General features: G+C 37.1%; 1 protein-coding gene across 1 annotated transcript in view; it reads right to left on the reverse strand.

The window, feature by feature from the left end:
• Positions 1 to 24052, reverse strand: part of LOC119647015 (ras-related protein Rab-23) — a 130922-nt gene that overhangs the window by 33078 nt on the left and 73792 nt on the right. The gene's annotated exons all lie outside the window — the stretch shown is intronic.

Consider the following 24052-nt stretch of genomic DNA (forward strand, 5'->3'; position numbering starts at 1 on the left):
CACCATCCTCTTCAAGTCCACGCTACGGTGACGATATTGACATCATGGGAAGAACAATCCGAGATGTCCCCCCGACAATTTACCTTCATCCAGATTGAGCAGGCAGCGCGAAATCTTGGACTACGCATTAATGAAGGCCAGACGAAGTACACGGTGGCAATGTCAGCACCAAAAACGAAAGAATGAAATCACCAAATCGCATTGGTTAAACGAAAACAATGAAGATAGGAGGCTACAACTTTGAGACCGTAGAAAATTTCTTCTATCTAGGGTCAAAAATCACAACCCTTATGCAAATGCCTAATCTTGTAATAACAGCATGAACTTAAGGAGGGTTTTCGGTTGAATTTCTTAAATATGCTAATCTATTATTATTAACTTTAACTTTTAACTGTAAGTTTTTCGGATTTTTCGGTTGGATAGGTTCTGAGAACGAGACCTGTTACACTTTTTGAGGGTCATATTTGTCCGGATAGCTGAGTGGTTAGAGCAAAAAACTATCGTACAGAAGGTCGCGGTTCAAATCTCACTGGTGGCAGTGTGATTTGTATTGCGATTTCACGTCGGAGACCAGTCGACTTAGCTGCGAATGAGTGCCTGAGTCAAATCAGGGTAATAATCTCGGGCGAGCGCAATGCTGACCACATTGCCTTCTACAGTACACTGTAGGGTACCGTTTCGGTCTTGAATGAAGTGATCTAACACACTTCAAGGCTCTGATCCAATATGGATTGTTGCGCCAACCATTATTATTATTATATTTTGAGCCCTCACTCCCCTACATTTCGCCCGATAACATATATGGGACCAGTTTCGAAAAGTGCTAACTGAGCCCTTTGATTTGATACCCCACATGGCTATATATTGTTAAAAAATTTTGCACCCTCCATTCTCACGTATGGTGAGTCCTATCTTAAACTTAATACAAAAGGGCGCCACTTACTGTATGTAAAGGAAACAACAGACCACATGCTTTTACCAATTTTCGCGACAATCGGTCTAACGGTTTCCGAATAAATGGGGTGTGACAGACAGACAAAATCATTCACTGCAAGTGTGGCTCTGGCAAGGATGAGGCGAGCCTAGGAGCGCCACGGTATACCTCTAGGATGCTTATAGCCAGGGTGGTGGCCTCAATCACACTCTATGTGACCCCGGTTTGGAGGGAGGCGTTGCAAATGTCAGTTAACGCTAACAAACTGAATGCAGTCTACAGGAGGACAGCCTTGAAGGTATATTATGCCTTCAGGACTGTCTCAGATGATGCAGCATTCGTCATTTCTGGAATGATGCCCATTGAAATCTTGGCAGATGATATGGCGAACATATATAATGCGAAGCGAATCTCTCCCTTATTGCAGACGAATAACGCTGAGAGGGGGAGATCCATAAATAAATGGCAAGGCCGGTGGGAACGCTCGGAAAAGGGTTGGTGGACTCACAAGCTCATTCCTGCTTTCAAGGAGTGGTTGGAGAGACGATTCGGTGAGATCAATTATTATCTCACCCAGTTTCTCACGGGGCAAGGAGGATATCGACAATACCTGCACAGGTTTAAATTGGAGACCTCACCCGATTGTCCAAATTGCGATGGAGTCCCAGAGGACCCATTCAACTCCATGATCGCATCTATCCAAAACAAACTGCGAAAGGCAGAGGAGAGGAGAAAAGCGCTGTGACGTTCGGCGCGTATAGAAGTAAGGTCACTAAGCTAGAGTGAGATAACTTCGCCCCGTAATGTAATACTTTGTGGTGGGAGAGTCGGAGGTGGTTTTAGTGGGTAAAAATGTTTCGCACAAAACCTTAATAAGAAACAATGTTGCTGAAAATAATGACAAAACCTGAGCACCTATTTTGAAATCTTGCCTATTTTTCTAGCTAGTAATTTTTTCCTCAAAAGATTTTCATGCAGAATATTAGATTATAAATGATAGAAAAGAACGGATGTGATTGCTAGTTCAGTTTTTGACAAAATCAACTTGAAAGTGAAAGACTAACATTTCTAAAAATTTAGTTAATGTCTTTTCGCTGGTTCAGATTGGTTTAAGGTAATGAAAATGTAATGGAACGTGGCGTAGTAGATATAGAAATGCAAATTAGCCAGTAGCAGCTGCTTTAACCGTATTTTTTGTATAATATGGAGGTTCCCATATTGTTATAGGCAGCTGGCTCAGGTCTTAGCATTATGTAAAATATATACTATTAGAAAATAAGAAATCGATATAGCATACGAGAAAGAATTTTGGAACATCTAATGTTTTGTTGTTAAAACTTTAAACGCGTTTTCTCAAAGTTTCGGGGAAGCACTTGCGAAAAACTACTTGGTCGATTTAGTTGAATTTCTTATTCTACACATGCATCCTGATATGTGGAACCTTAGAAATATTTAATTTTCTGATAATAAATACTTTTTATAAACAATTTGACATGGAATCACACGACGATTTTGAAACACATTGCAATAACTCTACAGAATACAAAGAAATTTTTTTTTTCCAATTCCGACCCCCAGAGAATACTGTATGCTTTCTCGAGTGACATCATTATTGATTGATTGATTAATGCCAAATTAATTAAAAAAGAAGGGTTAAAGTTTTTGAGAAAATCATCATTAGAGCGATTGTGCAATAACTTCTTATTTAAAAAGGTAATAAAATAACGTTAAAACTTTGAGCATCACACCGTACTATTACCTTAACTACGCTACCTTTCATAAAACTATCAGATAGAAACAGTAACCTTTTCTGAGCATTATGAAAAATGTTAGCTTAATGGACGCCATGTTCTCAGTAATGATGGAAATCATTTCTTTTAAATTTAATGATATATGGTGTCACGTAATTGTTGAAAAACATGATGAACCAGAGGGAATGCTATTAACATGCATCAATTGTGTTCTCTATATCTCTATAGTTTGCACGGTGGGATCTGTAAATTAATTTTTATTAAACTATGTGAAAGATTTACATTAATTTATATTTAATTTGTCACAGTTTATATTCAAATCAGCCGCTCAGTGACGTAACTTGGCGGCTCAATTAATCTACGTATTTTTTCCGCGTTGTCTGAACTTAATCTTCAAAAAATTCAAAAAATGTGTCAATAGAACAGATGAATCTATTATTTCGACACAAAAAAACATGTTTATCTTTTAAGCCAGGGAGTCTATTGTGTTAGATAGAACCGAAGTTATATTATTTTATATCTCGAATGTGTTGACCGTGGTCATTTTTCAGGTATGGCTCCTCCTAACACGACGACATTTCTGACGAATGCTTTGTGAACTACAAGAAATATCAGATTAAGGGCTATCGATTGCAGATGATTGCATCATAAGAGCGTTAGAAAATCAACTCCTCACTTGGCTTTGGTTTGCGGCACGACTTTAGTTGAAAATTTGTGATGGCTAGCAACTCAAAGCCCCTAATAGACAAAGATTTCTTTTGCCAATACGGTTTGTTGGTCGATTATCGTGGTTAACGTCCCCTGAACACACTCATACAGCTGGCAGGACATGCTTATACTCGTTTTGGATAAGTTTCAAGAAATAATATTCAGTCAGTCAAAATAGTCAGGCCACAACTGCAAAAGTAAGGTCTGAAACGATCCCGAAGAAACTGATACTAACTTGAAATTGAATGGTTGATCCAAAGGACGGTCTACTTGGCTAACAGAAATAAGCACTCTAAACTGTTTAAGGCAGTCTTGTACCGTCGTGGTTTCAACAAATCATTACTTTTCCCCATATTTTGAAAGTGGATGATGGTAAGAAGACACCATAAAAAGAATTTAGTGAAAAGCATGCTCCTTCATGGGTAATTCGGTTTGGAATATGAACACCTGCGATGCTTTTGAGCGCTTAGTGGCATTCGACCGTTCCGCTCATCAAGTGGCGTCAGACCCAGGACCAAGGGACTTTCACAAATGTTCAGCATGTCAGAATTTTCATAGACTCCAGATTGTACAATTGATGAAATCGACTCACGAGAATCTGTCTTTTGGTAGTTTATTAGAAAGATGCTTGCACTCAAAACAGCAACGAATCCCTAAAAATTTGTATTTGGATTTTGGCTCGAAAACACTTGCATTCGAGCAAACGGGTGGTTTAAATTGCTACCCACTTAGCAGTAATAACCTTCATGCGAAGAAATACGTCGACCGCTCGGAGCGTAGGGTCAATGATGGTGCAAAAAGGGCTCCGATTCAATAGAGAAAGGAAGATGCGTCCAAGTGAGAACATTTTGTTAATGAGGAAGTAGAGGAACTCTACGGCCCTGGAATTGTAGATTAAATCTTAAGTTTCTACAATCATGGTTTATACCATACTTTATATTTAAATGCGTTTTTCCGAAAGTAGTTTTTGAACATTGTGGCACCACTTCTACTAGAAATATTTATCGAATTCAATAATTTTTTTTCAGTTGTTCAGTAAATATCTTGCTATGACCTCCGAAGCCAGTTTTTGAAAATTTTGATTTAAAGGATGATGCATATTTTTGCCAAATATCGAAACAATAAAAATCCCCAGCAGGAAGATATAGCCAATATAGTTGATTTCGGATAGCTAAAATGACCGTTCAGGTGCCTCAAAGTCGGTCATAACATTTCAATAAGGACTATGGTAAGGACGCTTCAAGGCCATAAGAAAAACCGATGAGTATTTTTGAAAAGTCGAAACATGTACAAATTAAGTAAAAAAAAATAATTAGATTATGTTCAGTGCTTGCTTTGCATTTATTCCAAAAATAGGCCTGAAATTTAGAATTTAGAAGACAATACAATACAATGTGATGATTTTAGCCTGACATTTTGAAAATTTACTGTCAAAATCTCGGATTGAAATTCAAAATATTTCTAACGTAACAGCACAACGAATGGAGCGCGGCGCAGTAGGTATGAAAGTGGAAATTAGCCGGCAGCAGCTATTTTAATTGTCCTTTCTATATAAAATCTATTGTTATAGTCAGTTGATTAAGGTCTAGACATTTGGAAAAATATATAGTATTAGAAAATAAGAAATTAACACAGTATACAAGAACGAATTTCGGAACATCTCATTAGTAAGTTTTGTTATGAAAAATCTATTGTTAAAATTTTGACGCGTTTTACTCGAAATCACGTTTTTAAAATTTCGGGGAAGCACTCGCAAAAAATACTTAGCCAATTTATTTGAAATTTGAATCCCTTACACACTGCGGACTTGTGGAACCCCAAAAATATTTATTTTCTGAAAATGAATATTTTTTTAACAATTTAGCATAAAAAATAAAACGGTTTTGATTTTTTTTCGCCATTTTGTTAGTTTGAACAAATATTTCCATATTTGAGTTTCCACATATTTCAACAAGCGTACAGAATAGAAAAATTTTTTTTTTCCACAGCTTTTATTTGCTTAACATATACTGGCAAAGGTTCAACATACAGGCAATTGGTTCAAGTATTGATTACACCTGTGTTTATCGTAAAAGTGAGTAGAATTTTGAAATTCTATTGTTACGTTACGTTGACAACGCCTCGAATACCTCAAAATGATAATCTATGGCCATTGAAAATGTTTGCAAATATGATTGGTTTTTGGAATGTGTGCTCGACAACTGTTTCGAGGGACCTCAGAATGCTCGCTTTCTTCGACTCGAGCGATATTTTGCGCCTAAGCGAAGTCAGTTGGTATTACTCTAGAGAGTACCCTTCTTTCTTTTACGGCACTCTGCTATTGTACTTTGGAAAGCCTAAAGGCTCTGACAGCCACGTTCTTGGACATGTGATGGGGGCATGGTGATGGTGACTGTAACTGCAATTGTGAAAGGTTTGTGGCAATTTTGACCGCCTGGTCATCGGCGGCATACTGTTTGAATGTAGGGCTTACCACAATGTAAGTTGGATTTCGACTGGCCAGGTACGAACATATAATCAGATTGACCATATCGTAATTAACAAATCTACTGAGATGTCTTCTGAATGTTTGGAACAAAAAAGTGGAATATCTACTTCGAAAATGCCCATCGATTCATGGTGGATTCTCTTTGTTTGCATGCCACTGCTGCGTCTACTCGCAGGAGAGCAGAGTGTCAATCGTCGAATTCAATATGGGCTGCTCGGGCTGTTGTTCAGCAGTGGGACAATTTTATTGATGAGTAAATGACCCAAAGTTTCAATAATTCATGATGAAGTTGCCGGCCAAGTCCCAAATGAACATTACAAAACCTGGGGTGAGGCATGGGAGAAGATGTTCTGTTGATATCAAAACCTGCCGCAAATAACAAGGATTTTGCGACAGTATAGTGCGTCACGGAAAAGCTTACAAATGATTGTAATACTTTCGATGCTGCGGTGAGAACATTAATGGTAAGGTTCTTATTCGCGATGATGAGCATTAAGAGACGGAAGGCGCACTTTTCTACGATTCTGAGCATTCGGTGAAATTTGACCTTTTATGTATGATATGGCAAACCACCATAATATCTAGATACGGACTGGTCCTTCAAATAGGAGCTAAATTATATTTGCCATCAACGCACTCAAACGAAATAATGAAGCCGGTCTTGTCATTGACCAGGAAGAACTTTGGGCGGGCCTTCAAGTATTTGCATTCGTTTATAAGTACTGATAATTTGAGACCCTTCCAAATGAGTGAAGCAAGGAGATAACAGTTAAGATTTTAAAGAAGGACGCCCATCCGCAATGTATCAAGGAATACCTCGAAAGCTTGATCGACAGAGGGGAAGATGGTTTCAGCTTCGGACCATTGTGGAGCAGTGCACGGAGTATCGATCGCCATTTCACCAGCCAGCATAAACAGGGAGTTGATATGAAATGGCCCACGCAGGAGGAGCATTCCGGAGAAACTAATCACTATTATCAGAGCGATGTATGATGGTGAAAAATGTTGCTCACAGCATCCAGGTTAAATTTCAGAGGAATTTGATAATGTTCTTCAGGAGTTCAGTAGACAATGTCCTCAAACACGTTGATTTTAAAGTTCTCAGTTTGACGGGCCAACACACTCTCGTATTTACGTAAATGTGTTAACTAATTTGTACGTCAAGAAAGCGTTGCTAGTGCCGATGGCTGCTTCGACCTGAATTTAGTTTAGCGCATTAGCAACGGTAAACTTGTCTTCGCTGGATTGTTCAACATTTGGAAATGCAACTATCTCAAGCATAATATTAAGTTGAGGCCATTATGTGGCAATATTCTTTCTGTGTTACTATATGAGACTAGTAAAAGGAAAGTGATCACCATAATTATTCAAAAGCTGCAAGCTTAATTAATCCATGTCTGCGTATTTTGGCCTAAGACAATAACTAATGAAGAAGTTGGTCTGCATGCCGGCTTGATACTCGTGGACTTATTGGTGAGAAGGGGTAAGTGTCAGTGAATAGGTTACACATTAATGAAGGATGACAATTCCATTGCAATGGAATACTGTCTCATGTGGGGTAAAGCAGTGGAAAAGGAGTGCAGGCTTTTCGGAATATCGTAAAGGTATGTAAATCATATTGCCAGAAACGGACAGCAATGGCCTGTCGCCAACATAGGGATTTATGGCAATTACTACGGAGTTGGCACTAAGTGAAGGTTAACAAGTGAAAAAAGCCCACTACTCCCGAGGCAAGCGTTATCTATCTTACTACGTGTAATGACTTGGGGAAAAGGCATGTATATCGGACAAACGAAGCAGTTTATCACCACAAGATTTAATGAGGTATCTAACTGTGGTCAATGGAAGCATGTATGACACTTAATAGAGATAACTATTCTAGACGCTCGAAAAGTTTGGAGATATTATGGGCACGCTCAGCTGAATTACTTCACACTGATGAAGGAAATTGTCCTTCCTTAATTATACTTCTGAATTTCTATAATTGCTACATAATACTCAAGTCGTTCTGGGAAAATATTTAAATTTAGTATAAAATACTGTATTCTCCAGAACGGGTCTTGAAAAATCGTTTTTAAAAATTTCTATTTGTCTAGAAGTTCTGTAATAAAAGTTCCTCCCGAGAAAAAAATATTTAAAGTGTCCAACTACAGCCTTCTGGTTCCCTAATTGTGTTTGTTTTCTTACTATCTCCTTGGTGAAATTCATGCAGAGCCTGTCTGTTGTATACAAAATTTACTTTCGTTTTCAGAATTGATTGCCAGTGATTCTATATAATATAATACCAATTTAGATTTCAATTCATAATTGCGTATTATTATGACGAGAATTGAGGACAAACGGATTTTGCCGATTAAGATGAAAAGTTGGACGTGTAAATATTGCCCAATGGCTTATTCATTCAATAGATCTAATGACGCAACATAAATGAAGTGAATTATCACACCCATTGTTGTGAATCAAATATTCTAATTTCGTAGTTTTATTACGTACATATATTCGAGCATATGGTAATGGCCATGTTTCGCAGAAATTCACTTTCAGCTATTTATATCATATGTGGCGGCTACTTGCAGCGACTGGGTAGCCATATGCGTGACCAAATACCATGAGAGGCATTTATCAAAACTTTGACATTGAACTTGAGTTTTCCACTCACGTCCGCCGCAACAGCAGGAATTCACTTGCTTCAGTTACCAACCATCGAGGCTGAAGAAGAACAAGCTCCACTTATCCTCTCAGCAACTGCTCAATTCCTAAGTAGGAATATTACAATTTCGAATTCAAATTAGCTCCATAACATTAAATTATGAAGACGACTTTTCTCTTCTTTTGTATCTTTATAAATTGACTTGTAAATGTATACACTTGAAATTAGCATAACTTAATGTTAATCTTACCGGGGCAATGCTCAAATTGAAGCAGGTGTAAGCCTGCTCGCGAAGAAAAATCGAGTGGAATAATTGGCCCGAGAAGACGTTCATTTTAATATAAAAGGCACCCGTGATTATTCCCATTATTTACTGAAGTCAAAGTAGCGGCTGAGATAGACTCTCCTAGAAGCAAGCATTAAGTGATCATTTTATCTAGATGTCTTTTTCGGGGTCATTGGTTTTTATTAAAGGCTGAATGTACGCTCGGTGACGCACAGAACGGGGTCAGATTCTCTTTCTATTAATACTTGGAAAACGCTCAATTTAAGTATTTCCACTAAATGCCTATTTCTAGTTAAGATCTACTGGAATAGTGTTAAAAATTTTGCGGTATTTTTAGTTCTGTCCGTTAGGTATTTTGTCTCAATATCAAGTATTTTTTTGAATATGTTGAATTGACGACGGTAACATGTTCGCATTGACATTGGCTATGGAAATTTTTAGGAATTTAGCATTTGGAAACTTTCGAGACAATGAAGTGAACCTAATATTTTTGGATTCAGCCGTTTATTTCGTTCTTTTTTAACGCTTGATCAAGTTTAATGATAAAAAAACGGAATAAAGCTGGAATGTTATTTTATTCAATACTGTGAATTTATCAATCAAGACAGCGCTTGACCTCTTTCGAAAAGTTCACTTTAGTATTCCACATTGAGCAGAAGTTCAAAGATTTTACGTGTGTATGTACATATGTCTCATGATATGGTACATGATTAAAAAATGCAACTACAACTCAGGGACTGAACTGAAGTTCTTTTCAGTCTGTATTTGGGCTGGAAAACTTTGACGAAACAGTGCAACAGAAACTGTTTTAAATCTGCTTCGAAAAGGAAGTGTGGAAGGCACTAGTTTTGGCAGATGCCAGATTTGAATTACGTTAGATAGGAGTGCCAACTCCTTAAAGACTGGTCAAGGGAAATCTCCATGTGCCACGCAACTATTTTCATATAAGATTTCATTCCTCCCCCTCTGCTACTGCAGAGAAAAGGATAGCTTCTTATGAGAAAGTTAATGCAACTAAGGAGGAGGTAAATATTCATTTTGACGATCCCTTACTAAAGTATTTGATGAAGAAGCCGACGTGGAGTGAACAATGTTTTGTGTTCTTCTGCAGCTCGTGCAAGTCAAATACGGAGGTTGCCACAAGAGTCAGTGCACGCAGAAAGCGATCATTGTTCAGAGCTCAGCGTTCTTTGTAATATAGTTAGTGCCCAAAGAATTGATTCACGGAAAGCACCTGAGAGATCATTTTAATTTTTATAGGTGAAATTTGTGTAAGGAATAAAAACCAATAAGATTAAGAAACGGCGCGTCAGGTATAAAAAATTTGTTGATTTTTATGTAAGAATATTTGGCTACACGATGGTTTCGTTTGTATATTACTGGTAGTGTATGTATGTACGTTGAATATACTCGATATTCAATTCGATATGGTACTGACATTTTATCTCTTAGGGAGTACTAACTAGACGCGGAACAAGCAATTTTGACCTACTATAACTTTGTCAATAATAGTAGTAGGATTTGCACTAAACTTTCCAGATGACTGCTACATTATTACAATTACTGTAATTTTACATGAACTTAAGGGGGTGCGCAGTAAATTTTCATAATAATATACTATTGTTAACCTTATTTGAGCAAATAACGTGGAGTTTTTCTCAGTCTAGATAATTTAATTAGTTTTTTAATTTAATTTAATTTTTTCAGATTTTATGGTAAGGTGGTTTCTGAGAATGGGTGCTTGAAGTAATTGATCCTTTTTGGATCCCCGCACGCCTCCCTCTTGCAAGCAATGTCAAAACTAATAAATGCATCGGATAGTACTAATCGGAACCTTTCATCTGATACCCCCCATGACTATACTAATTGAAAAAAATTGTGTCCACCTCGTTTAGGTGTATAGGTTGAAGTTCAACATGCAATGCGGGTCAATCACTGTAACCGTTTCTGAGAAAAGTGCGTGTAACAGACAGAAATTAACCGATTTTAAGAAGGTTTATTTTATTCTGTTTCTTAGTGTTTACAAAAACTGTTGTATAATAATGAAAAATTTGTGTAAATACATACACTCTGGATCACAGCACATAGGGAGTATCCACACTTAATAGTCGTGGACAGGTAGATATTGCAAGATGTTAGGGCCTATTTATGTTAGGGACCATTGAGTGTGGATACTACCTATTAGATGTACTGTGGTCTCGATAGGGAAATATAGGCAAGAGATAGGCAGACTAAACATTTTAATACGGGGACAGTACCCAACATAATGAAGAGCCCCTCAACATCATCAGAGTGGCCCTTCGCTTTGGCCGTTTTGGGGTAATACCGCCAACTATCAGGGACGAAGACTGAGCCGTCATATAATTTGAGTGACTAAATAAAACGAACTTTTTGCGCATATTACTGTGTACATACATATTACAGGGTACATGCATCGATTCTACTGACGTACTCATAACCCGTTTTCCGGAACTAAATCATGTGCCAAAACAGAGCGCTGTCAATCAATACCGTGTGATGGTGAAAAATAATCAATAGTAAAACAGATAACAAATTTTGCAAGAAGTTTCCCTTCAGTTCAGTCTGGATTCATTGTCAAACTGAGCTGACTAGAAGTAACAACTCAAATACTCCATCCGCAAGGTACTCCATGTACTCATTACTCAGGGGAAGCTTAGTAATTGGGGATATTGACCCAATTCATAATGAGACTGCTGAGATTCTTCCAGACACTAGGCCAAAAGTTTATTCGACAACTAACAACATGATTGTTGCCGTTAACAGAATTTTGGATCTATGATGGTTATTGAGATTATTGCGTCATGTTGCAGCTATCACGTTTTTTCGTCTTCACAATCAACATCCTGGAGTGAATAACAGAAATAAGAGCAGGAGGACTTTACCGTTCTGGGAGTGGCAACTCACCAGAGGTATTGAAATGTTAGGAAAGCATATTTTCGGTGTTATGCAAATACATACTTCACCAAGAACGCAGAGATGTGTTGTGGATATCATTGGAAACTATCATCTCTCCATTGATATGCTAATCGGAGAAAACCTTGAGGTGCTCAAGCAGAAATGTGTGGTATGTTCTAATTGCATCCGCAAGTATTAGAAGAACTTTCAATGAAATTTAGTCTTATTCTCCAACAGGACTAACAGGATTTTATAAAAGTCGCATCAACTCATGTAAGGAAATGAATTTCGATCTGGATCGGGCAGCAGACTTGTGGAGAAGTGTTTGTAGCTGACTCAGCCGTTGCAATTTAGAAGCAGCATGGCTCCTACTTTTTAAATGTTCATGCGAGGCCTTCCTTGAAATCACCACGCCTGGTGTAAATTAAGACGACAATGCAATTGCCCTTGGAAAGGCCGATAATTGGAAGTAGATAGCAAGATTCGCAACTCCTGGCTAAAGTGGTTTAAGAGTATTCACAGGGTATTGACAAATCATTTTAATCATATGATTGCTGCTGCGAAACTAATTTCACCAGTTTCATCGGTAAGGATCCCCATTATAAGGTTTTTTACTTCATCGCAAACATCTTGATTTTCACAAATTGACAACTGAGGGACGTGTTGAGCGTAGATATTCTAGTGGATATCCAAAAATTATAACAAAAAGGATCAAAATAGGAATGAAAAGCATATGGGCAATAAATCCACTGCTTTCTACCCCAACAATTTTAAATAAACTTCTTTCGAAAAGGACCATAAATCAGAAAACATGGTCGAGTTAAGGGAAAATTTCCAAATATATCGCATATAAAACAATGCCGCAAAAAATTAAGTTTTAGGCAGATAATGCTATAAAACCGTAACACTTTTGGCATATAATACTTTGGACAGGTTGGAAGTATAGTGATGGTGAGATGCTCGTTTGGCTTAAACAGAAAGAGAAATATGGGCTTGAATTCAAGAAATTAATCTGTTTACATATTTTTAAGAGCCAAAAAAGAGTCTTTTTCAAGAACAAAGGAATTTTTTTTCAAAAATCATCTATTTATTTAAAATAGTCTCCTTCCGCATACATACAACGTTTTGCATGGTCAATTTGTATACCGAATGAATTTTTAAGCCGTTCTAACGGAATACCCTGGAGAATCGCGACTAAGATCCTTATTATAAATATTAATTCCAGACAATTTTCGGAAATGATCACGTCAAATGATATAGCTGTACCGCTCAACCAGAAGACTATTGAAAACAAGTCGGGAAACCGGAAGCTAGACGCTTCAGGTATGAAAGGTTTTGTGTATTTCTTTTATAAAGAGATTTGAGTGTGAATTTGTCCCATTAGCATGTAGCACGTAAAATATGCATATATTATGTGAAAATAGCCACTTTCAAGTGATATTGACATTCATAGTCTTGAATTTGCAGAGGAGCGACAGCTTTGACCTAGTATAACTTTGTTAGTAATAGTGCGATTTTCACCAAATCTGGCAGGATCATGCTCCATACTGTAACCTACATTGTTGCAAAATTTTGCGACTCTAGAGTGAACTTAAGGTGGGTCTTCCTGTCAATTACTGAAAATTATAGTAATATACTATTATTAACTTTATTTGAACAGGTATCGGTATGGAGGGTATTTCGGAGCCTAGGCACCATATAGTGGCAGCCCCCTGATTTTTTTCAAATTTTTCGGTTGAGTAGTTCCTGAGAATGGGTTCGTTAAAGAAATGACCACTTTCAACCCCCCGCACTCCCCACCTTTTCAACAAAAGTCAAAACTAAGACCGGCTTCGAAAAGTACTAACCGAGACCTTTAATTTGATGAAAAAAAATTTACACCTCCCTTTTGCATGTATGGGGACCCCCCCTTAAATTCGTCGTAAAAGGACGTAACTCACTATATGCATGAGCGTTCACAGTTCCCACCTTTCTACCAAATTTGGTGTCAATCGCTATAACCGTCTCCGAGAAAAATGCGTGTGACGGACAGATAGACAGACAGACAGACGGACAGACAGACAGTAAACCGATTTTAATAAGGTTTTGTGTTTACACAAAACCTTAAAAAACAAAGGGAAATTCGGAACTACGACGAATTAGGCACTAATGGCCGAAGTTTAATGGATATCTGGTAATGCATTTTCGAATGGGCACACACGCATTGCGAACACATCATCGCTGTGATGCGGATATTTGGATGTTGCCTTCAGCCCATCCTTAGGTTGGTTGTCCCTTGGTATTTTTGCTAAAATAGTGGGAATGATAATTTCGCTTGGTGGCAGGGGTTGTGAAGTTCGCTGTGAAATTCCCTTATAATAAATGAGAAATCCTTTCGGATTGTTGCTAAGTTATGCCGCTCTGGGAATATAAAATTTCATAGGATACTTTCCTAGAATAAGTTGGGAGCCGTAAATTCGGCGCGTCCGGTATGAAGAATTTTCACTCACTGTTTGCATGTAAGATAGGAGGTCTTCTATTTTAGACTCTTTTTCTTTAGACTCAACAATTTTTTTCTTAATTTACTGCATGCGTTCAGGTTCACAGTTCCAACCCTCCCACCAAATTCAGTGTCAATAGTCACAACAGTTTCTTAGAAAAGTGCATGTGACAGGTAGAGAGATTGTCAGACAAATACTGAACGGATTTCAGTAAGATGTTCTTTCCTATAAAACCTTAAAAACCATAGTTCAACTGCTAGTGTTAAATCTTATGGGGCCATGCCAGTTAAAAATGATTCAGCTTCTCTTTTTCAAATTGCGTTCTACTGTCAAATCAAAATCAACCATAAAAGCAGATTTAAAAAATAATCTTGTATAACTCCTTGATTTGACAATTTCAATAAATAGACCCCGCCAGTTACTAAAGTTGAAGAATGCACTAAAGCTGATACAGGAGTAGGAGCCGCCATTGCAGCTGGTAACCAAGAAGAAAACGGAATTTGAGCTCTTTTTAGTCTAGCCAAGCCAAGCCTAGCTCTATAGTCAAAATGACTAATCCCCCAATAATTATTATTTCGTAATTGATAATTCGCTAGTTTTGGTTAGTCGAATAAATCAGTCCTTGTGGCTTCAAACTTGGATATTTGAAGTATTTCTACTCACACTAAAACCACCGTAAATGCGTCAGTGGAATACCGGTATCGCCGTATTATATCACCTGAAAGCAAGGTTGAAGAAGTGAACATGCACTTAGACCCATGCTAATGTTCAGTTTCATAAATGCATTTGAGGCAAAATTTTCACTTGAATTTTCAAAATAAAGCAAAACCTCATTAGGATCGCGTTACCATCTATCTGTCTGTCCCTCCATCTGTCTGTCTGTTTATCGTTTGTCTATCACAATTAAATCGGAAACACTAATATCTATTCATATGAAATTTGGTAGGAAGGTAGGACCTGCGAAACACCTCGCATGCAATGAGTAATATAGTTTCACGTTGAGTTTAAGGAAGTTCCCGTACATGCAAAAAGGAGTGTTAATTTTTTTTTCACCAGATATAGTCATGTGGGGTACCAACTTGAAGGCCTCGAGCAATACTATAGCGGAACCGGTATTGGTTTTGACATTGATTGCAAAAAGGGAATAGTGCGGAAATCCGAAACGGGTCAGTTACTTCAAGGACCCGTTCTCAGAAACTACCCAATATAATTATAATAAATATGGTAACATAAGATTATTAACTTAAGTTAAACAGGCGGTATGGGGAATATTTTGAGGCCATGATACCACGCGCAAGTTACACCCAATACCAATACTGATCTTGAGCATGTCAAACCTATTAACGATATTAGAGCATACAATAGAGATACTAAATAATTAGTATTCATCAAAATCATAGAATATTAGAATCAAATTGAAACATAATACAAATGTAAACATCCTCCATATTAATGTAAACATCTTTCAACTAGAAAGCTAAGATCATAGAATGACTCTGCACCTTATCTCAAACTTAGTATGAATCATCAATCAGAATAATAAATAAAACTGAATAGTCGACAGAATTGAACATAGATATCAAAGTACTGAATATACTAAATGCATTATCAGTATTTTGCATCCTTTGTCTTAGAATATATAAATATAGAGTGATTGCTCGAGAGCTTGTCTTTTTTACCAAAGAGTCTTTGAATACGGTAGTCTTTTTTACCGATTCTTTTTTATCGCGTCTTTCTACGAAACAGTATCAGGCCGACTTCTGTGGTCAAAGTCATTCTATTAAAAGAGTTATTAAAGTTATTAATTATTAAGTGAGTTATACAAGTGTGATTATAATAATAAATAAAGTGTTATAAAAAGAATTGAAATGTTTAAAAGACCAGTCTCGCGTAAGAGGCTTTAAACCAATTTTATTTTTTGATATATTACACCTAAGTAATATAACTCGCATGAACCACCATATTTTATTTCAGGCATTTAAGTTGGGTAATTTCTGAGAAGTAACTAACCTATTTCGAACTCCGCACTCCTCCCCTTTGTCTAACTAATATCGACTTCGGAAAGTACTAATTCACTCCATTTTGCATGTATTTGGACCATACCTTAAGGGGGTCATCCCGTGTGTCGGATCCTCGGAATCGATCTTTTTTTCTGGAATCAATTATATCTAGATACAGTGTAGAATATATGGGCAAGGGGTTTTTTAATAATCGGAGTCTTTCGGAAATTATAGTGTTAAATACATAATAAGTCACATGGCAGATTTATGTCGATCACCGTAATAAAGCGGGTAATGAGGGGGAATGACGTTCGAATGACTTCACTAAAAGGACATCAATTGAAGCTAATGCTGTACATGTGCTTCTTGAAGAAACCTAAGTTTTATGGACTAGGTATAGCAGATTAATGATCAGTTAAGATTTTATGGCTAAAAATCACATTCTACTTTTTAAATGCGATCTATCCAACGAAATTCTTTGAAATTTTCACGGCTTATTCAAAATATATTTCTACAGTCCGCAAACTAGGATAATTGCGATTCATTCAGTAATTTTTTTTTATTCAATAAAGAAGCCTTAAAAAACGCCAAAATTCACAAAAGAAAGTTTAAGACGGCGCTAAAAATTTAGTATTTAATATTTTTTAATAATCCTAGTTTGCGGACTGTAGTTAAATCTTGTCGTTAAAGTACCCTTTACTTTTTTTTTAAGGTGAACACAGCGCCCTCTAGCGTGGCAGCAGAAAAACACCTTTTTTGGAGATGAGTATATAAGTTGCTCTGTATTTCAATAACGAACAATGCTATCGTGCTGGAAAAATTACTACGCATGCTCAAGATATTATTAAATATATGCTGAAAAATTCGTATTTGTATCTTTATTCAATTCTTCACAACAAATTTCTAAAAAAAGCCAAAAAAAATGGCCTTTACACTGGATGACCCCTTTAAATTTAATGTAGAACTATGTTACCTTATACGAGTGAATTCTCAGGTCGCACCTTTCTATCAAATTTCGTATCAATAGGAGATAATCTGAGATAATAGGTGTGACAGACAGACAGACGACAGACAGCAAACCGATTCTAAAAAGGTTTCTGTTTTACACAAAACCCAATTAACCTCCAATTAACCAAGCAGAGAATACTATAAACATGTTTTAAATCTCTTTCTTTGCTCTTTTTCGGGGTTATTTTTCAGAGATATACCCATGCGGTAGCAATGCGTGTCGACAATTCAAAATACAAAAGCAGCCACTGTTCATGACGCATCTATTTCAGTTTACAATGCTGTCCTATGCAAAGCATAGCGCTGAAATTACCATATACTGTGAGCGTCAAAAATAAGTAAACACTTATTTTTTTCGTATTTAAGCTTTAATTTCATAGCAGTTACTGATAAAAATTAACATGCTTCATCACCGGTTAAAAGTATTATATAATAGAAGTTTAAATCTGAAAAAAAGTTAAACAAAACAAAATACCGTTTAAAAAAATTATTAATGCTTCAAAATACTGCTGATTTTACGCGTCAAAAGAAAGTATACAGAATTTACTTCTCTAAGAAATAATATCCAATAATTAATTAGAAATAATTTTTAATATTTAGTTTGTTTTCCATGTGACTTTAGAACAGCATTCAGTCTTTTAGGCATTGATTTGACAAGATTTTTTGTAATATCTGGAGAAACGTTGTTCCATTCTTCGATTAAAGCCCTTTTTAGGTCGTCCTTGTTGGAAATGCTTCTTTGTCTGATTTTCCTGTCAAGGTGCTCCCACAAATGCTCGATAGGATTAAGGTCTGGGGACTGCGGTGGGTGATCAAGGGTTTTTGGCGTTCGGTATAACAACCATTCCTTAACAATGTGGGACGTATCTTTCGGATCGTTATCGTGCTGAAAGATCCAGTTTCCCGACAGCCCCAATTTGTCAGCACTAGGAGTGATATTGTCCCTCAGTATATTTAAATAGTCTATTTTAGTCATTTTAGACTCGATGAAAACTAGATTTCCAACTCCGGATGCCGCCATACATCCCCAGACCATAACTGAGCCTCCACCGTGCTTTATGGTGCTTGTAACGCACTTGTCGAGAAATGCTTCATTTTTCGCTCGCCATATTTTTGGTGGCTTTTTCGCCGCAAATATTTAAAATTTACTCTCATCGGAGTATAAAATGTTTTCCCAAAAGTGTGGAGCCTCATTTTGGTACTTTCTGGCGAATTTTATACGCTTCTTTTGATTCGCTTTAGAAATATAGGGTTTCTTACGTGGCACTCTGCCATGTAGACCATTTTTGTGGAGCGCTCTTCGAATTGTGCTTGCACTCACTGATTTGCCTGAAGTCTCAGCTATTTTCTTTGATATGTTTACTGCACTTGAAACTGGATTATTCCTTACTTCTCGTACAATTGTGCGCACTTCGGAGTCAGTAAGCTTCTTAGGTCGCCCAGACCGCGGTAAATTTTCAATAGTATGACGAGTCGTATATTTATCTATAATTTTTTTTATCGTACAATGATTCCTTCTAACGATTTTTCCAATTTCACGCAAAGATTTCTTTTCTTTATGCAAATCTAAAATTATTTTTCGTGTTTCGTTTGTGGTTTGCTTACCCATTATCTTAAATGTTATACTTTTGCACTTATTCAAACAAAAACAAAGAAAATCTACGAAAAATATTAGTGCACTATATTTGCTTACTTCACTTATAAACAGTTTCAAAGAAATTTGTGTGATTCCCGGAAATAATTAAAAACAAAACGAGAAGTGTTGCCACTGTATACTTTCTTTTGACGCGTAAATTCATGAGTATTTTAAGACAAGATGAATTATTTTTGAAAATGTTTTGTTTTGTTTAAGTGTTTGTGCTGACATAAACTTCTATTAAATGAGCCTTTCAAGCTATGATAAAACATGTTAATTTCTATCAATAAACATTGTGCAATAAAAGTTTAAATACAAAAAAGATGGGTGTTTACTTATTTTTGACGCTCACAGTATTTCGATTTGAACCGAGAGATACGCCACATATTTTTCTCTGAATCAATTTCTTCTTGCCTGCACTAAATACATGTTGTAAGAAAGTAAATTTATTCTTTAGCAACCCAAGACATTGTTTTTTGCAGGAGATGGAAATATCTCTATATACTCGCTTATATTCTGTTATATTAACATTCTCTAGGACTTTTTTGCAATTTAATCCAAGATATTCCCCAATAGTTAATTTCTTTGACATTGAACTATGCATTTAATGGATTTTGGGCGGAATCGATTTTAAAACCTATCATTATAATGAAGATTTTGGAAGCTTTATAAGTTTTGTTGGTAACAAATTGGAATAAATATTTTAACTAATTTAAAGGCTTCAGGTCTATCATGATCATACTCGATGTAAAAAAAAGTTCTTCTGCAAAGCACGCCATTTACTTTTTATAAGAAATGGCGAATTAAGTGTTAGTCATAATTAGACTGCATCGATTAGTTTTTATTGAGTTTTTATTGGTAAATTAATGGGAACATTCCTCGATATTTTGCATAACTATTATATTATAGTGATGTAAGACTTCCGACGATGTATCTTTTTGAAGATTCTTCGTAATTCACGCTCATTCGCCGTAACAATGTCGGAAAAAAGTGTGCATTTATTTGTGAGCTGTGCGAACATTTCTATTTGGAGAATCTAATTAAGTGCTCGGCGCATGACCCCAGATAGCTCAGCGAATTGGCTTGGTTGTTTTCTATTTCGTTAGTCTTTGTATAAAAACACGGAATTTTGGATACCTTGATAGGAGTATTTTAAAGACGCGTTCTCATTTACCTATATCGATTCGCAACTGTAATGCAAGTTTTTAATGTTCTGCTATAAAAACGATGGCCCACTCAGCAGCAATTAAATTAATCTTCTTAAGCTGGTTGTTAGCAAGCTGTTCGAACTTCTGTGTACAATTTTCTTTTTTCTTGGCTGCTTTTTCTTCATCCAGCAAATTATTTTCCAAACCAACAGTCGTAACATGTAGTCAATTGGGTTGGCACTCAATGACTCTCAGCTTCATAATATTTGTTGACAAGGGGAGCTGAGACATTGTACACCGACGTGTATCCAGCATAACATACTTAAGACCATGTAATACGCGTAGCCAATATTTCTTGACATAATTAGCACCAGTCGAGTGAGGATATAACAACCAGCACTGGTCCAACAGGTCTACATATCGGTATGCCGCATGCCAATCCGTGAAGAATGAGGCAAATCTTGTCGTAATTATTGTTGACAGGCGCAGGTAAGGGAAAATTTTGTTGGAAGCGTGACACAATAACCGAAAGTTTTTATGTTACAATATTCAAGTTGGAGTTAGAAAATAGGATAGACCGTATTAAAAAATTTGACATAAACATTTTTAGCCTCTTCAAATGGTAGGTATTATTTAGTCGATTGTGCAAGACTCATAATGGATAGAATAGAAGAATGAATGGAAGACCCTATCTAAGCGACTTAATTGTTTCGGCGGCTCGATGACATTCTCGTAACTACTGATGCCTCAGACATCAAACGAAACAGATACAAAGACGTATGGCACCATAATATACGATCGGAATAAGGTTACTTTTTGTAGTTTCTCAATTCTACTGAGCTTATTGTGCCACTTAAACGGAGAGGTCGTGTGCATTGGCAAAAAAGCAAAGAGTTACTCTGAACCTGATCAGGCATTCTAAACAGTTTGGCTCATACTGGTTTATAGTAAATTTTAACTTAGAAATGCATATATACCAATAGAAAAAGAATTAAGTCTAAATTTCGGATTTATCGGAATATCCACTTGCCGAAATAGTAATCTATGGTATATTTTCAAAGGACTACTTCCAGTACACTATGACTTACTATTACACTGTGTGGTAAGACAATTACATGTTACTGTTTAAACTTATGATTTTTTAGAACGCCTAACCTAACTTCGTGTCAGTTGTCAGATTTCATCAAGGGTATCGCGTCGTCTGGATACGGGAATGCGTATAAACATGCATTTGTACGTATTCGGAGGTGCGCACGCATAAGCACGTTTACTCGCAAGTCTGGTAGATGGGAGGCAAAGGTGCATTTGTAGCCAAAAATGTCCCGAATTGATCATCATCCTCACAAAAGGTGATAAGACATACGGCGAGATGCAAGATGGTTCAGTCCAATCCGAAATTGATGAACCTAGTCGTTTCGGATCTTCCAAATAGGGGACTCATTGCTGGAACTGAAGAAGTTTTCTGCAAGACGGCTGAACATTTCGTTGACAAGATGGAGAGGTCTTTAGGGGAAAAGGGATAAGTACATGTCAAAAAGCAGTAAATCATTATACAGGGAAATTGGTGCTGCTATGAAAGAAGATATCCACAGGGCACTAGAAAAACAGTTCGGACTACTTAGTATTTGGCAAAAGTCAATTGACCAATCGGAGCAGCGTTCAAACTGTTGACAGTGGAGAAAGTGAAAATGAGTTGAATTGTTGGCGTTTGTGGCGGGGAAAGTCATATACTCAGGGAATGGCAAGCGGACGTGGATATGTGGAAAAAGGGTTACGAAGAAACGACAGAATTTATAAAAATTAATCTCGACTATTGCGCAGGCAATGCATGATCCACTCTGGCACACCATCTATGAGAACGGACTCGAAGCGGCTACAATTAGCGAACATTTGGCAACAATGACGGCTGGGTCTGGGCCAAAGATATAACTGGTAAGGCGGCAATATAGGCGTATGAAAATCAAGCCATTTAAGAATTGAGAGAACCTCCGAAAGTTGGATTCGATGAGGCATAAATAGCTGGCATTTAAATATACTGTTTCTATCCTCCACAATGCACAAAGTTCACGCAATACGAGGAAACGTATGCTTGTTTCGGATGCAAGGAGTCAAACCATAGCAGACAATTTTCTTTCAGAAAGAAAAGGGGCCATGTGGTGATGTGCACTACCTCAGATGGAGAGCTGGAAATCAAAGCTGATCTGTGAAAAGGTTTGAAGTGGATGCGTTCATCTTAAGTAAAAAGATAGTATAAATAATTAAACGCATAACAAGGACAAACGTTGTTGCCATGCAGAGCCGGCAAATCCTAGCCGGATGGGCGGTCAAATTATTGGTAGAAGGAAGAAATGGCGGTGAATGTGGTATACTGTAGCTGTGTGCTTTCGAACAAGGATGTTCTGCTAACAATTCAGGCCAGACTTCAGCGAGAAACGGAAAATATATGCAAACCTTTGAGGTATGCTTGAGGGGGTTTTCCTATGTGATGCTCTACACTTAACCCTTTTTTAGAATTTGGCAATAAAATAAATGTAATAATAATTTGCAATCTTTTTATATGTTATTATTGGAGACTTGAATTATGAGTTGCTGTTACAATTAACGAATTTGATAATTTTTCCCCTTTTTATCCGGTGAGAGTGAGGTCCTCTGAAAAAAGGTGGGTGGCAGGTGGGAAACACATATCCATTTGTGGTAATCTGGAACCAAAAATATTACTGTTTTTTTTATTTTGTGTAATTGTCCCTATCGTCCAAACCACTATTATAATCTTATCTTACTAAATATTAAAATGGCTTAAATAATAAAGTCTTCAAAAACGTGTCTACTTTCCATTGAAACTCTAGAAGAAATCATTAATCAAAACACATAATCGTGGTTCGCACCCGAACTATTGATATGTTGAATAATGTGTAAAAATTTCAGCCCGATCGGTTGAACACAATATTAGTTGTGGTTCCCACTAATTAAAAAAATGTGCTTCCTCTTCGTTTAAAGTTTTCGTTTTGTATGCGTTTCTTGTTACTTGCTAAATATTTTCAATTTCGGCCTTCTGTTTTCTGCAGTAGAAAAAATCGATTTCTGGAAACCGTCACTTAGAAAACCCCCCTTGGCAGCAGCCAAAAATGCGTTAAAGAACTTTGCGTGGTGGTTGACCTAAATCCCTGGGGAACAGCGTACAGGGTTGTTATGGAGAATATGAGGACGCGAACACCATTATTATAATTATAATTAACTTGCCCACATCTTATTCTCCATATAGTGGCGGCGCTATTCCCCCACATAAAAGGGAGCACAAAACTTTGAACTACGAGGGGTCCGTGGACTAAAAAATATGGAACTAATTTGCTCACCATTTGGTGCGATCCAACATCAGGTGGATGTGGGCTTAGGATGTCTCATATCCCAAACAAAAATCTAGCTTTAACATAAACTATTGGCGGTTTAAACTTGGATATAATTCACATCCTTGTCGTGTTTTTACGATTATATAAACGAGCGTTTTCCATCTCTTGCCACTTTCGGTCAGGCTGCTCCCAGGGCAGAGGTGAGGCAGCGTCTGATGAGTTGCTTTTGCCCTGGACGAAACCGTTCATCTTTCTTTTTATATACTTGGGTGCTATGCCCCAAACGAGGGGTGCAAGGACCAAAGAACTTGGGAGTAAGTTGCTCTCCATTTCGTCTACTTCAACAGTAAGTGGATGTGAACTTAGAATTCCTCATATCCCAAATAAAAATATGTACAGGTGTTGAATGCCTTCACTACACTACTAATGCTAACCAACGAAGAATTACCAGAGATTCGACGGCAATAAAAATAAACTAACCTTACAGAAAAAACACTTTGATACGAAGTGGATGAAGAGCCTAAGCAGTACCTCGCAGGGTATGGGCTATGGGGCATGGTGTACACTATTGTACACCATGATAATGGATATGATAATTGGTTTCGGGAGTGATCCGTTGTGGTCGCTGGCGTAGAACAATCTGAAGATATTTGAGATAATTTAGACTTACCTCTTGTTTTCGTTAGTAATATTTATTATT

This window comes from Hermetia illucens, chromosome 1 (assembly GCF_905115235.1).
Source record: "Hermetia illucens chromosome 1, iHerIll2.2.curated.20191125, whole genome shotgun sequence".
Classification (NCBI taxonomy): Eukaryota; Metazoa; Arthropoda; class Insecta; order Diptera; family Stratiomyidae; genus Hermetia; species Hermetia illucens.